The sequence below is a fragment of the Panthera tigris genome, chromosome B3 (assembly GCF_018350195.1).
Source record: "Panthera tigris isolate Pti1 chromosome B3, P.tigris_Pti1_mat1.1, whole genome shotgun sequence".
Classification (NCBI taxonomy): Eukaryota; Metazoa; Chordata; class Mammalia; order Carnivora; family Felidae; genus Panthera; species Panthera tigris.
The window spans coordinates 23,937,838-23,952,776 of record NC_056665.1 but is presented as its reverse complement, the minus strand read 5'-3'; the positions used below and the strand labels follow the sequence as shown (position 1 = coordinate 23,952,776).

The 14,939-nt window shown below is 50.6% G+C and overlaps 4 non-coding genes across 4 annotated transcripts; all 4 read right to left on the bottom strand.

Annotated features, from left to right (window-relative positions):
* Window positions 1–625: 625 nt before the first annotated feature.
* LOC122239876 lies at window positions 626–718 on the bottom strand. The gene has a single exon (XR_006219259.1). It is a non-coding gene; the product is annotated as a small nucleolar RNA SNORD116 (small nucleolar RNA).
* Window positions 719–3,274: 2,556 nt separating this feature from the next.
* On the bottom strand, window positions 3,275–3,367 carry LOC122239878. The gene has a single exon (XR_006219261.1). It is a non-coding gene; the product is annotated as a small nucleolar RNA SNORD116 (small nucleolar RNA).
* Window positions 3,368–5,889: 2,522 nt separating this feature from the next.
* On the bottom strand, window positions 5,890–5,982 carry LOC122239877. Its single transcript, XR_006219260.1, has one exon. It is a non-coding gene; the product is annotated as a small nucleolar RNA SNORD116 (small nucleolar RNA).
* Window positions 5,983–8,526: 2,544 nt separating this feature from the next.
* Window positions 8,527–8,619, bottom strand: LOC122239897. Its single transcript, XR_006219284.1, has one exon. It is a non-coding gene; the product is annotated as a small nucleolar RNA SNORD116 (small nucleolar RNA).
* Window positions 8,620–14,939: the final 6,320 nt, after the last annotated feature.

The window sequence follows — 14,939 nt, the reverse complement described above, 5'->3', positions numbered from 1 at the left end:
CCCTCTCTGGACTGTGCCATTACCATCCAGGCAAATGGCCAGCACAGAAACTTGTATTCCGCCCTAGGCACGAAGTGCTGGCACTGTTTGCCACCTTGTTTGTCACCTGGTAGGGGCGAGGATGCCATGCTGGCAGGTACCGCAGCCTGGCTTCCTGCTTTAGCCCACCAGCCCGAGTAGGTGCCTGCTCCACAAATGTCAGGGAAAGAAAGGGCTCGTCCAGGGATCACTGCTGCCTCGGGCTGGGCCTCTGCACACCCACCCATGGGCCAGGCAAGCTTGCCATGCTTGGCCTCTCAACACACACTGCCACGAGCTTATGCCCGTGGGGCCATCCTGGCCCACACAGGTCCCAGCCCTCGACACCCCAGGCTGGTGCCACAGACACGCCTTTCAAGTCCAACGCCTTGGGGACCAGCTGCTCCAGTGACCCCAGTCGCCGGCCATTCCCCTCAGGACCTGCATGCCTTGGAAATCCTGCTTAGGTTGTAAATGCTTCCCTGACCATGAGTCCCCCATGAGGCTCTCCTAGGCAGAGGCCGTGGGTGCTGGTGCTTGAAGGAGTGTGACCAAGGGGAAGCCTGCTGTCCCTGACGCTTACCTTCCCTAGGGGAGACAACGTGCTGGACCTCAGTTTCGATGAGAAAGACGGTAGAGAGTTCTCACTCATTTTGTTCAGCTTTCCAAGGAATGCTGTTGAGGGAGTCATCATCGATCCGAGCACATTCGGGGCCACCTGCACAGCCGAACCTGGTGGGCCGGATGGCTCAGCGGGACAAGCCGAAGGACTCAGGGTCTGCCCGTGGCCCAGGACGTGCAGAGCCATTAAAGGACAGGCCCTTCTGGGTTCAAAACCCCACACGTCCTGCCAGCAACCTTCCTTAGTGGCCTTTTGGACAGGCTTGCGAAAGCCTAAAGCCAGCAGCACAACTGACACGGAGATGGCTTACCGTCTTCTCGCTCCAGTCAGCAAGGTGCCCGTTGCGGGCAACACCTCTTCTGGCAGTCCTGCCAACCACAGGCACTCGGGGATCAGGGAGGCCTTCTTCTCTCGGCCAATGGTGAGCCTGGTGTGTCCACTGCACCTGAGAAAAGGAGAGCAATTGCCCGTGCGTGTGAGCAAGGTATCCAGGGGCTCCGCTCACCACACAGGTCAGAAGTAATCTGTGACTATGCCTTGAGTCTGTCTGCCTGTCCTGTCCCTCGGCCCCTTGGGCCTGCCTGCGGACGGGCAACAAGCCACGGGCACAGGGCACTGTGGGAGCAGGAGCATGTGCCTCTTCGTGTGCATGGAGGGTCATGTGTGCTGGGAGGCTGGGCTAGGGGGTGTATGGGGCTGCTGAACTGGGAGGCCCGAGTCCCTGCAAGGGCATGCATGCCTGGTGTGCAGATCCTGGCCCTGGCGTCCTGCCAAGCAATGGCACAGGCCCAGTGGCCTTGCACACCAGGGAGCCATGTTGGACGCCTCTGGGCCACTAACGTTGGGCAGGTTTTCCCTCTCCCAAAGCCACTCTGGCCAAGCAGAGCCCTCTGGCCCAGACATGCATCCTCTCCCACCACTAGCCACCCTGTCAACATGGACCGTGGACGCCAGGACGGGATGGAAACTCAGGAGTCAAAGGAAAACCCAACAACAACCCGCAGGGAGTCTGGCCGCCCTGGTCCTCAGGCTACGGGGCAGAAGCCAACTCAGAGCCCTCCAAGACGGCCACACAACAACAGCTGCCCGCTTCTCTTCACTCTGCCAGTATGGCCTGAGTGGCTAGGCTACACCGGTCTTGTCCCCACTGAATCCGGTGCCAATCCTGACCAAACCACAGGCACTTTCTTGCCCGGGGTGTCGGCGAGGCCAGGTCCAGTGTGCGCCAGGGTCCCAGGCACAAGGGAAATAGCATCCCATGGGCTGCCCAGTCCAGGGGAGTGTTTCGTGATTGCACAGAAAGTCCCTCTGGTGCCCTCCGCCCAACACAGGCTCCTGTCAGTGGCAGGATGCTCTAGGGAGGGCAGCTGCCCATAGGCTTTGGCCTTTGCAAGGCTGTGGCCCTCTGCAGGTGACGTGGCCCCTTCCCACGGCCCAGGAACACCATCATGGCCCTCACAAAGAGCGCTAGGCTGCAGCCCCACAGCCCAGGGGCACACTGAGAGGAGAACACATCTCGTTCCCAAGGGGAGGCTGACCTTTTCCAAGTGGCCCATGGGGCCAAGGTACTACAACTGGCCTCAGAACTCTCATGCCTGCCCGGCTGCCAGGCCACCACAGAGGAATCTGCGGCCTACCCAAGAGGACTTGAGACACACTGTGCCCGACTCCAAGGGAGAGACCATCAAAGAGTATCACTTTTGCCTTACCAGCAAGGTGCCAAGGAGACAAGGTCTCCGTGGCAGGCCCAGCCAGAGTAGCTTCTTTGGCCAGGGCCCCGCTGAAATCCTTGAGGAACATCACCACTGGGCGCCCTTCCTCCGGAGCCCAGCGGCCAGGAGGGCCCTCAGGACGGAGACCACCGTGTCACACCAGTGCACCCTGAAGCTGGCCCTGGGAGCTACGCTTTGCCATCCACAAGAGGAGGCTGCAGGCCTCCACGTAACCCATGACTGACCTGGGAACGCAACAAGACACCAGGGCTGAGCAGGCCCGGGCACTCCCCCAGGGCGTGGTCCCCTTTGGACCGTGCCATTACCGTCCAGGCCTTCGGCCGGCACGGCATCCTGACTTCCACCCTGGGCCTGAAGCACTGGCACTGCTTGCTGCCTTGTGTGGCGCCTGGCAGGGCTGATGTTTCCAACCTGGTAGGTGCCACAGCCTGGCCTCTTGCCTTGGCCCAGAAGCCCAAGCCAGGGGCCGCTCCACGTACATCAGTGAGAGAAGGACTCCTCCAGGGATTGCTGCTGCCTCGGGCTGGGGCTCCCGCGCTCCCCACAGCCTGCCAAACTTGCCATGCTTGGCCTCTCAACACACACTGCCACAAGCTATGCCGTGGGGCCATCCTGGCCCACACAGGACCCAGCCCTCGACACCCTGGGCCGGTGCCACAGACACGCCTTTCAAGTCCAATGCCTTGGGGACCAGCTGTCCCAGTGACTCCAGTTGCCGGCCATTGCCCTCAGGACCTGCATGCCTTGGAAACCCTGCTTAGGTGGTACATGCCTCCCTGACCATGAGCCCCCAGCAAGGCTCTCCCAGGCGGAGGCCATGGGTGCTGGTGCTTGAAGGAGTGTGACCAAGGGGAAGCCTGCTGTCCCTGATGCTTACCTTCCCTGGGGCAGACAACGTGCTGGACCTCAGTTTTGATGAGAAAGACGGTAGGGAGTTCTCACTCATTTTGTTCAGCTTTCCAAGGAATGCTGTTGAGGGAGTCATCATCGATCCGAGCACATTCGGGGCCACCTGCACACCTGACCCTGGTGTGCCGAAGAACTCAGGGTCTGCCCACCACCTGGGCCATACAGAGCCTTGACACTGAGCCAGAGGAATGATCAGGCCTCTCTGGGATCAAAACCCCACACGCCCTGGGGGCAACCTTCATTAGCGGTCTCTTCGACAAGTTCCCAAAGTCTAAAGCCAGCAGCACAGCTGACACTGGAGATAGCTTACCGTCTGGGTGCTCCTGTCAGTAAGATGCTCATAGCAGGGCACACCTTTTCCAGTGGTCCCGCCAATCACAGGCACTTGGGGGCCAGGGAGGCCTTCTCTCGACCAACGGCGAGCGTGGCCTGTCCAATGCACCTGAGAAAAGAGGAACAATCACCCGTGGGAGTGAGCAAAGTACCCAGGGGCTCCCCTCACCACACAGGATGGAATGAATCCATGACCAAGCATTGTGCCTCTCTGCCTGTCCTGTCCTTTGGTCCTTTGGGGCTGCCCACGGATGGGCAAGAAGCCACAGGCACAGGGGACTGTAAGAGCAGGAGTGTGTGCCTGTTCCTGTGCATGGAGTGTCAGTGTGTGCTGGGGGTTTCGGCTAGGGGGCATGTGTGGCCGCTCTACCGTGAGGGCCTGGGGCCTTGCAAGAGCACCTGTGGTGCACAGATCCTAGTCCCAGTGTCCCGCCAGGCAACGGCAGAGGACCGGTGGCCTTGCACTCCAGGGAGCCATGTTGGACACCTCTGGGCCACTAATATTGGGCAGGGTTTCCCTCTCCCAAAGCCACTCTGGCCAAGCAGCACCCACCAGTCCAGACACGCATCCTCTTCCGCCACTAGCCACCCTGTCAGTGTGGACCATGGATGCCAGCACGGGATGGAAAAACCGCCCACAGGGAAGCTGGCTGCCCTGGCCCACAGGCTACAGGGCCAAAGCCAACACAGAGCCCCCTGAGGTAGCCACACGACAAGAGCTTCCCGCTCCTCTCCACTCTGCCAGAATGCCCTCAGCGTCTAGGCTACACAGGCCTAGCCCCCACCAAATCAGGTGCCAAACCCGACCGAACCACAGGCACTTTCTTGCCCAAGGTATTGGTGAGGCCAGGGCCAGTGGGCACCCAGGCCCCGGCCCACATGGGAACGAGCATTCCCTGGGCTGCCTGATCCGCGGGAGTGTGTCCCTACCTGCATGGAAAGTCCCTCCAGCGCCCTCCATCCAATGGACGCCCCCATCAGCAGAAGGATACTCCAGGAAGGGCAGCCTCCCATGGGCTTTGGCCTTTGGAAGGATGTGGCCCTCTGCAGGCGATGTGGCCCCTTCCCACAGCCCAGAAACACCTGCGTGGCCCTCACAAAGAGCCCTAGGCTGCAGCTCTGCAGGCTAGGGACACACTGAGAGGAGAACACATCTCCTTCCCAAAGGGAGGCGGACGACTGCCAAGCGGCCCATGGGGCTGAGGCAAAGCGCCTGGCTTCAGAGCTAGCAGGCCAGTGCCTGGCTGCCAGGCCACCACAGAGGGGTCTGCGGCCCACCCGAGAGGATGTGAGACACACTGTGCCAAATAAGGGATAGAATATCCCAGAGTATCACTTTCGCCTCACCAGCTCTGTGCCGAGCAGACAAGGTCTCCGTGGCACACCCAGCCGGGGTAGCTTCTTTGGCCAGGACCCCACTGAAAGGCCCAAGGAACACCACCAATGGGTGCCCTTCCTTGGGAACCCAGGGGCCAGGACTGCCCGCAGGAAGGGGAACGCCATGCCACACCTGTGCACTTTGAATCTGGCCCTGGGAGCCACGTGTTGCCCTCTGCAATAGGAGGACTGACGCCTCCGCGGAAACCATGAATGGCCTGGGAACTCAACAAGACACCTGAGCTGGGCAGGCCCGTGCGGTCTCCCAGGGTGCAGCCCTCTCTGGACTGTACCATTACCATCCAGGCAAATGGCCAGCACAGCAATTTGTATTCCGCCCTGGGCACGGAGTGCTGGCACTGCTTGCTGCCTTGTTTGTCGCCAGGTAGGGCCAAGGATGCCAAGCTGGCAGGTGCCACAGCCTGGCTTCCTGCCTTAGCCCACCAGCCCAAGCCAGGAGCCCACTCCATATGTGTCAGTGAGAGAAAGGACTCATCCAGGGATCACCGTTGCCTCAGGCTGGGGCTCCACACCCCCACCCGTGGACCAGGTAAGCTTGACATGCTTGGCCTCTCAACCCACACTTCCATGAGCTTATGCCCCAGGGTCTGTTCTGGCCCAGTCTCCAGCCCTTGACTCCCCGTTCTGGTGCCACAGACATGCCTTTGAGTCCGAGGCCTTGGGGAGCAGAGGCCCCACTGACCCCAGACACCAGTCATTGCCCTCAGGACCTCTGTGCCTTGGAAACCTTGCTCAGGTGGTAAATGCTTCCCTGACCATGAGTCCCCCGCGAGGCTCTCCTAGGCAGAGGCCATGGGTGCTGGTGCTTGAAGGAGTGTGACCAAGGGGAAGCCTGCTGTTCCTGACGCTTACCTTCCCTGGGGCAGACAACGTGCTGGACCTCAGTTTCGATGAGAAAGACGGTAGGGAGTTCTCACTCATTTTGTTCAGCTTTCCAAGGAATGCTGTTGAGGGAGTCATCATCGATCCGAGCACATTTGGGGCCACCTGCACAGCTGACCCATGTGGGCCGAGTAGCTCAGTGGGACAAGCCGAGGGACTCAGAGTCCACCCGCAGTCCGGGTCATGCAGAGCCATGCCACTAAGCCAGAGGAACGGGCAGGCCCCTCTGGCATCAAAACCCCACACGCCCTGCTGGCAACCTTCACTGGTGGCCTCTTGGGCAGGCCCGTGAAAGCCTAAAGCCCACGGTACAAGCTTACACTGGGGAAGGCTTACCGTCTGGTCACTCCTGTCGGCAAGGTGCCCATAGTGGGGCACACTTCTTCTGGTGGTCCCGCCAACCACAGGCACTCGGGGGCCAGGAAGGCCTTCTTCTCTTGGCCGATGGCAAGCCTGACATGTCCACTGCACCTGAGAAAAGGGGAACAATCATCCGTGGGAGTGAGCAAGGTACCCAGGGCCTCCACTCACCACACAGTGCAGAAGGAATCCATGACCAAGCCTTGTGCCTCTCTGCCTGTCCTGTCCCATGGCCCCTTGGGGCTGTCTGCGAATAGGCAAGAAGCTGCGGGCACAGGGGACTGTAGGAGCAGGAGTGTGTGCCTCTTCTTGTGTGTGGAGGGTCAGTGTGTGCTGGGAGGTTGGGCTAGGGGTGTGTGTGGCTGCTCCGCCGTGCAGGCCTGGGGCCCTCCACGGACATACCTGGTGCGCAGATCCTGGCCCTGGAGTCCCGCCACGCAACAGCACAGGACCGGTGGCCTTGCACACCACGGAGCCTCCTTGGACAATTCTGGGCCACTAACGTTGGGCAGGGTTTCCCTCTCCCAAAGCCACTCTGGCCAAGAAGCGCCCACCGGCCCAGACACCCATCCACTCCCACAGCTGGCCACCCTGGCAACTTGGACGCCAGCACTGGATGGAAACTCAGGGGTCAAAGGAAAACCCAAAAACTGCCCGCAGGGAGGCTGGCCGCCCTGGCCTCCAGGCTATGGGGCAGAGGCCAACACAGAGCCCCCCGAGGTGGCCACATGACAACAGGTGCCCACTCCTCTCCACTTTGCCAGAATGACCTGAGCGGCATGGGCCTTGCCCCCACCAAACACCAGTGACAATCCCGACTGAACCACAGCCGTGTTCTAGCCCAGCGTGTCGGTAAGGCCAGAGCCAATGGGTGCCAGGGCCTTGGCCTCCAAGGGAATGAGCATCCCCTGGGCTGCCCGGTCCATGGGAGCGTGTTCCTGCCCGCATGGAATTACCCTCTGGCACCCTCTGCCCAACGGACTCCCCTGTTGGCCACAGGATGCTGCAGCGTGGGCATCCGCAGACAGACTTTGGCCTTTGCAAGGATGCGGCCCGCTGCAGGCAACATGTCCCCTTCCCATGGTCCAGGAACACCAGTGTGGCCCTCACAGTGAGCACAAGGGCTGCAGCCCCACAGGCCAAGGGCACAGTGAGAGAAGACGTCTCTGTCACAAAGGGAGGCCAACCCCTTCCCAACTCCATGTGCTGCCATGGCACTGTGCCTGGCCTTGTAGCTCTCAGGCCCCCGCCCAGCTGCGAGGCCACCACAGAGGAGTCTCCAACCCACCAGAACAGACATGGAACAACTGTGTCAAGTCCAATAGACAGAACCTTGTAGAGTAACTCTTTCACCTCCCCAGCTCTGTGACCACAGAGACAAGGTCTCCATGGCAGGACTGGTTGGCAATAAGTTCTTCGTCCAGGGCCCATTGAAAGGCATGAACACCGCCGCTGGGTGCCCTTCCTTGGGAGCCCCAGGGCCAGGAGTGCACACAGGAGTGGGACCGCAGTGGCTAATCTGTGCACCCTGAGGCCAGCCCTGGTAGACATGCTTCACCCCCTGAGAGGAGGCCTGAGCCTTCCCAGGAACCCACAACTGACCTGGGAATACCATGAGACACTAGATCTGAGCAGGCCTATGGAATCACCCAGGGTGCAGTCCTCTGCAGACCGTGCCTTTACCGTCCAGTCCAATGGTCAGCACAGCATCTTGACTTCCACCCTGGGCCCAAAGCACAGGCATTGCTTGCCGACTTGTGTGTGGACCGGGGTTTATTCCCAAGGTGGCACGTGCTGCAAACCAGACTTATGCCTTGGCCCACCACCCCGAGCCATGGGCCACTCCACATATGCCAGCGAGGGAAGGCGCTCATCCAGGAATCCCATCTGGCTCAAGCTGGGGTTCCCCGCAAGGCTAGGCAAGCTCCCATGCTTGGCAACTCAACACTCTCGGCCATGAGCTATGCCCGAGGTGCCATCCTGGCCCACACAGGTCCCTGCCCTCGGCTCCCAGGGCTGGCATCAGTCATGCCATTGAAATCCTAGTAGGCCTTGGGGACCATTTGCCCCATGCGACCCAAGACACTGGCCATCCCCCTCAGGACCTGCGAGCCCTGGATGTCCCAGTAAGCTGGGGAAACAGTTCCTGGACCGTGAGGCCTCAGGAAAGCTCTCCTATGCTGAGGTCCTCGGTGCTGGTAGTTGAAGGAGTGTGACCCAGGGGAAGCTGCTGTCCCTCACGCTTATGTTCCCTGGGGCAGATAACGTTCTGGACCTCAATTTCGATGAGAATGACTATAGTGAGTTCTCATTCTTTTTGTTCAGCTTTCCACGGAATGGTGTTGATGGAGGCATCATCAATCTGAGCACATTTGGGGCTGCCTGGCTAACTGAACCAGGCAGGCTAGGAAGCTCTGAGAGATAAGACTATGGCCTCAGAGTCTTCCAGAGACATGAGCCAGGCAGAGCCACACCACTGAGCCAGTAGGACTATCAAGCCCCTCTAGGAGCCAACTCTACACGTGGAGAAAAATCCTTGGGATTCTCTCTTTCCCTTTCCTCTTTCCCTTCTCATGTGCATGCTCTGTTACTTTCACAAAATAAAGAAATCAAGTTTAAAAAAATGAAAGACGCCCTAAATAAATGTAAAAGAGATATCATATTTATAGACTGGTAGATTCAACATAGGAAAATTGTTCATTATACCCACAGTTTTCTAAAGATCTTCTGCAATAGCTATTAAGATTAGAGCAGATTTTTTTGTAGATACAGGCTGATTTTATATATATATATATATATATATATATATATATATATATATATAGAGGCAAAGGTATAACCAAAGCAGTTTTTGATAAGGAAGAATTATGTTAGAGAAATCAAACTATAGTTAAAAAATATTATAAATATACATTAATCAAGGAGTAGGCACAGAGATGTATAGGACAGATTTCAGAAACGGATCCATATAAAATGTCCATTTGTTTTTTCACAGATACAAGAAGAACTCAATTTGATTATCAGCAAATGGTGTTAGAATAATTATCATACAACACCAAGGACAAAACAAAAACAAAAAATCAAAACAAAGCCTCAAACTAATCCTCACACCATATACAAAAATTAACTCAAGATAGGCATACCTGAGTAGCTTGGTAAGCTAAGCATCCAACTTTGGCTCAAATCATGATTTCAAGGTTCATGGGATCGAGCACCACATCAGGGTCTATACTGACAGCTCAGAACCTAGAGCCTGATTCAGATTCTGTGTCTCCCTCTCTCTCTGTCCCTCCTCCACTTGCACTCTGTCTCTCTCTCACACACACAAATAAATAAACACTGAAAAATCAACTCAAAATGAATATAGGTCTAAATTATACATCTTTATGAAACACTAAACTATAGGAGATATCCTAAGAGAAAATCCTTATGACCTGGAGTTAGCTATTAAACATGCAACCAAAAATATAAACCTTTCCTGTGAGAAATACACTGTTAGAGGATGAAAACAATAAGCCACAGACTATGAAAAAATACTTAGAAATCACGTATCTAACACAAAAGACTTTCATGGTATATGGCAAACTCTCTAATCTCAGCATAAGAAAATAACAATCCTGTTAGAAAAAGAGCAAAAATATAAACTGAAACTTAAAGATACATGGGTGAGAAGCACAAAATGAATGTTCAATATCATTATTCATTAGAATGGTGCACACAGTTTTAATTTTTATTTTATTCTCAAATTATTATCTAAATTCTAGTTAACATGCACTGAAGTACTGGTTTCAGGAGTAGATTTCAGTAATTCCTCACTTACATACAACAGCATAATAAGTGCCCTCCTTAATACCCATCACCCATCTGGCCCATCCTCCTCAACTTCTCTCCATTAACACTCAGTTTGCTCTCTAAGAGTCTCTTGCAGTTTCTTTACCCCTCTCTTTTTTCTTCACCTCACCTCCCAAATGTTTATCTGCTTTGTTTCTTAAATATCACAAGTGAAATCCTGTGATACCTTTCTGACTTATTTCACTTGCATAATATACTAGTTCCATCCACATTTTTGCAAATGGCAAGATTTCTTTTTGATGGCAGAGTAATATTCCATTTTACACACACACACACACACACACACACACACACACACACACTCATTCATCTTTGGGCTCTTACCATAGTTTGACTATTGAAAATGCTGCTATAAACATCAGAGTGTATGTACACTTTTAAATCTGTACTTTTGTATACTTTGGGTAAATAGTAATGCAATTGCTATGTTGTAGGGTGGTTCTATTTTTTTTTGAGGAACCTCCCTGTTTGAAAGTGGCTGCACCAGTTTGCATTCCCACCAACAGTGCGATAGGGTTCCCCTTTCTCCTCATCCTCACCAACATCTGTGGTTTCTTGTGTGGTTAATTGTGGCCGTTCTGACATGTGTGAGGTGGTATTGCATTATGGTTTTGATTTGTATTTCCCTGATGAGCATCTTTTCATTTGTCTGTTAGTCATCTGGATGTCTTCTTTGGAAAAATGTCTATTCATGTCTTCTGTCCATTTCTTAACTGGATTATTTGTTTTTTAGGTTCTGAGTTTGATAAGCACATTATAGATTTTGCATACTAGCCTTTATCAGATAGGTCATTTACAAATGTCCTGTCCCATTCTGTAGGCTGCCTTTTATTTTTGTTGATTTTTTTCCTTCACTGTGTAGAAGCTTTTAATCTTGATGAAGTCCCAACAGTTTATTTTTGCTTTTGTCTCCATTGCATCTAGTGATGTGTCTAGGAAGAAGTTGCTATGTCTGAGGTCAAAGACGTTGGTGTCTATGTTCTCCTCTTGATTTTCATGCTTTATGGTCTCACATTTAGCTTTCACCCATCTCGAATTTATTTTTGTGTATGGTATAAGAAAACAGTCCAGTTTCATTCTTCTGCTTGTTGCTGTCCAGTTTTCCCAAAACCATTTGAAGAGACTGTCTTTTTTCCCACTGGATATTCTTTCCTGCTTTGTCGAAGGTTACTTGAAAATATAGCTGTGGGTCCATTTCTGGGTTTTCTATTCTGTTCCATTGATGTATATGTGTCTATTTTTGTGCTAGTACCATACTGTCTTGATGACTACAGCTTTGTAATATAGCTTGAAGTCCGGAATCATGATGCCTCCAGCTTTTCTTTACCTTTTCAGGATTGCTTGGGATATTTGTGCTGTGTGTGTATGTGTGTGTGTGTGTGTGTGTGTGTGTGTGTGTGTGTGTGATTCCATACAAATTTTAGGATTATCTGTTCTAGATCTGTGAAAAAATGTTGGTGGTATTTTAATAGGGATTGCATTAAACGTGTAGATTGCTTTTGGTAGTATAGATATTTTAAAAATGATTGTTCTTCCAACCCATGAACACAGAATGTTTTCCATTTCTTGATCTTCAGAGAGTGTGGGTAGCTCAGTCAGTAGAGCATCCAACTCTTGACTTTGGCTCTGGTCATAATCTCAGTTCGTGAGTTCAGGCCCTACATCAGACTCTGCACTGATAGTGTGGAGTCTGCTTGGGATTCTTTCCCACACCAACCCCCGCTCTCTGCCTCTTCCTTTCTCTATTAATTAATTAATTAATTAATTAAAAAAATACAAAGTACAGATCTTCTACCTCTTTGGTTAGGTTTATTCTTAGGTATCTTATGGGTTTTGATGTCATTGTAACTGGGATTGATTCTTTTCTTTTTCTGCTGCTTCATTATTTGTGTATAAAATTCAACATATTTCTTTTTTTTTCTTTAACACTTATTCATTTTTGAAAGGCAGAGAGAGACAGAGCGTGAATGGGGAAGGGGCAGAGAGAGAGGGAGACACAGAAACAGAAGCAGGTTCCAGGCTCTGAGCTATCAGCACAGAGCCCAACGCGGGGCTCGAACTCACGGACCACAAGATCATGACCTGAGCCGAAGTCAGCCACTTAACCGACTGAGCCACCCAGGCGCCCCTAAAATTCAACATATTTCTGTATGCTGATTCTATATCCTGTGACTTTGCTGAATTCAAGTGTTAGTTCTATCAATTTTTTTGGTGGAGACTTTTGGGTTTTCTACATGGAGCATCACATCATCTGCAAATAGTGAAAGTTTGACTTCCTTCTTGCCAATGTGCATCTCTTTTATTTCTTTTTGTTTGAGTACTGAGGCTAAGACTTCCAGGACTATGTTAAATAGTACTGGTGAGACTGGACATTCCTGCCTTTTTCCTGACCATAGGGTTCTTATCCATTATTTTATCAACGTGGTGTATTACACTGATTGATTTGTGAATATTGAACCAGCCCTGAAAGCCCAGGAATAAACCCCACTGTGGTGAATAATTCCTCTAATGTACTGTTGTATTTGATTTTCTAGTATCTTGTTGAGAATTTTTGCATCCATTTTCATCAGGGATATTGGCCTGTAATTCTCCTTTTTAGTGGGGTCTTTGGTTTTGGGATCAAGGTAATGCTAACTTCATAGAAGACTTTTGGATGTTTTTCTTCCATTTATATTTTTTGGAACAATATGAGAAGAAAGGTATTACCTATTCATTATTTTTTATTAATTTATTTTTTTAAATTTACATCCAAGTTAATTAGCATATAGTGCAACAATGATTTAAGGAGTAGATTCCTTAATGCCCCTTACCCATTTAGTCTATCCCCCCTCCCACAACCCATCCAATGACCCTCAGTTTGTTCTCCATATTTCAGAGTCTCTTATGTTTTGTCCCAGGTATTACACCTTCTTTAAATGTCTGGTAAAACTGCCTTGGGAATTCATTGGGCCCTGGCCTTTTGTTTATGAGGAGATTTTTTTTAACATTTTATTTTTGAGAGAGAAGAATACAAACAGGGGAGGGGCCGAGAGAGAGGGAGACAGAAGATCTGAAGCGGGCTCTGCACTGACAGCAGCAAGCCTGATGTGGGGCTCAAACTCACAAACTCTGAGATCATGACTTGAGCCGAAGTCGATACTCAACCAACTGAGCCACCCAAGGGCCCCTATTGGGGGATTTTTGATTACTGATTCAATTTATTTGCTGTTTATGGGTCTGTTACAATTTTCTATTTCTCCTGTTTAAATTTTGGTAGTTTGTATTTTTCTAGAAATTTTCCCATTTCTTCCAAATTGCCCTTCCAAAGTTTATTTTATATAATTTTTTATAATATTCCCTTATGATCATTTGTATTTCTGTGGTATTTGTTATAATATCTCCCCTTTCATTTGTGATTTTATGTATTCGGGTCCTTTCTCTTTCCTTTTTGAAAATTCTGGCAAGGGGTTTACCAATTTTATTAATTCTTCATAGAACCAGCTTTTAGTTTCATTGATCTGTTCTACTGTTTTTTGTTTGTTTGTTTCTGTATCTTTTATTTCTGCTCTAATCTTTATTATTTCACTTCTTTGGCTGCCTTTAAGCTTTATTTGCTGTTCCTTTCTAGATCTTTTAGGTATAAAGTTAGATTGTGTATTTGATACTTTTCTTCCTTCTTGAGGTAGGCCTGTATTGCAATATACTTTCCTTTTAGGACTGCCTTTGCTGCATTCCAAAGATTCTGGACAGCCATGTTTTCATTTTTATTTGCTTCCATGTACTTTTTTTAATTGCTTCTTTAACTTCCTGATTGACCCATTCATTCTTTAGTAGGATGCTATTTTTTATGTTATTTATTTATTTATTTTGAGAGGTGGGGGGGTTGCATAGGGAAGAGACAGACAATCCCAAGCAGTCTCCACACTGTCGGCACAGAGCCCAACATAGGGCTTGGTCCCAAAAATCACTAGTTCATGACTGGAGCCAAAATCAAGAGTCAGGCACTTAAATGACTGAGCCATTTTAGCCCCTAGCCTCCATGTATTTGTGGTCTTTCCAATTTTTTTTCTTGTGGCTGACTTCCAGTTTCATAGTGTTGTGGTCTAAAAATATGCACAGAATGATCTTGATCTCTTTGTACTGGTTGAGGGCTGATTTGTGACCCAGTGTGTGATCTATTGTGGAGAATGTTCCATGTGCACTGGAAAAGAATGTGTAAGAATCTGTTTCTTAGGATAAGTTGACTGTAGGGGAAAAGCTCTTATTTTTTCCCGAGGATGATATTAGCTGTGGGTCTCTCATATATGGCCTTTATGATGTTGAGGTACCTTCCCTCTATCCCTACTTTGTTGAGGGTGATTATCAAGAATGGATGCTGTATGTTGTCAAATGCTTTTCTTGCATTTTCTTGTATCTGTTAAGTACATCTTGTCCAGTGTGTCATTCAAAGTCACTGGTTTCTTGTTAATTTTCTGGTTAGATTATGCACACACATTTTAAAATGGCTAAAGTAAGGGGTGCCTGGGTGGTTCAGTCAGGTAAGCATCTGACTTCCACTCAGGTCATGATCTCACAGTTCATGGGTTTGGGCCCCACATCAGGCTCTGAGCCATCAGCACATCCTGCTTCAGATTCTGTCTCTCCCTCTCCCTCTGCCCCTCCCCTCACTTGCACTCTGTCTCTCTTTCAAAAATAAGTAAATATTAAAAAATTTTTAAATGGCTAAAGTAAAACATATTGACTGTACCAAGTGCTCATAAAGATGCAGAGCAACAGGATGTCCTATGCATTTCTGTCAGGAATATAAAATGATCCCAAAACTTAGGAAAATATTTAGGCAGTTTCTATCAAAT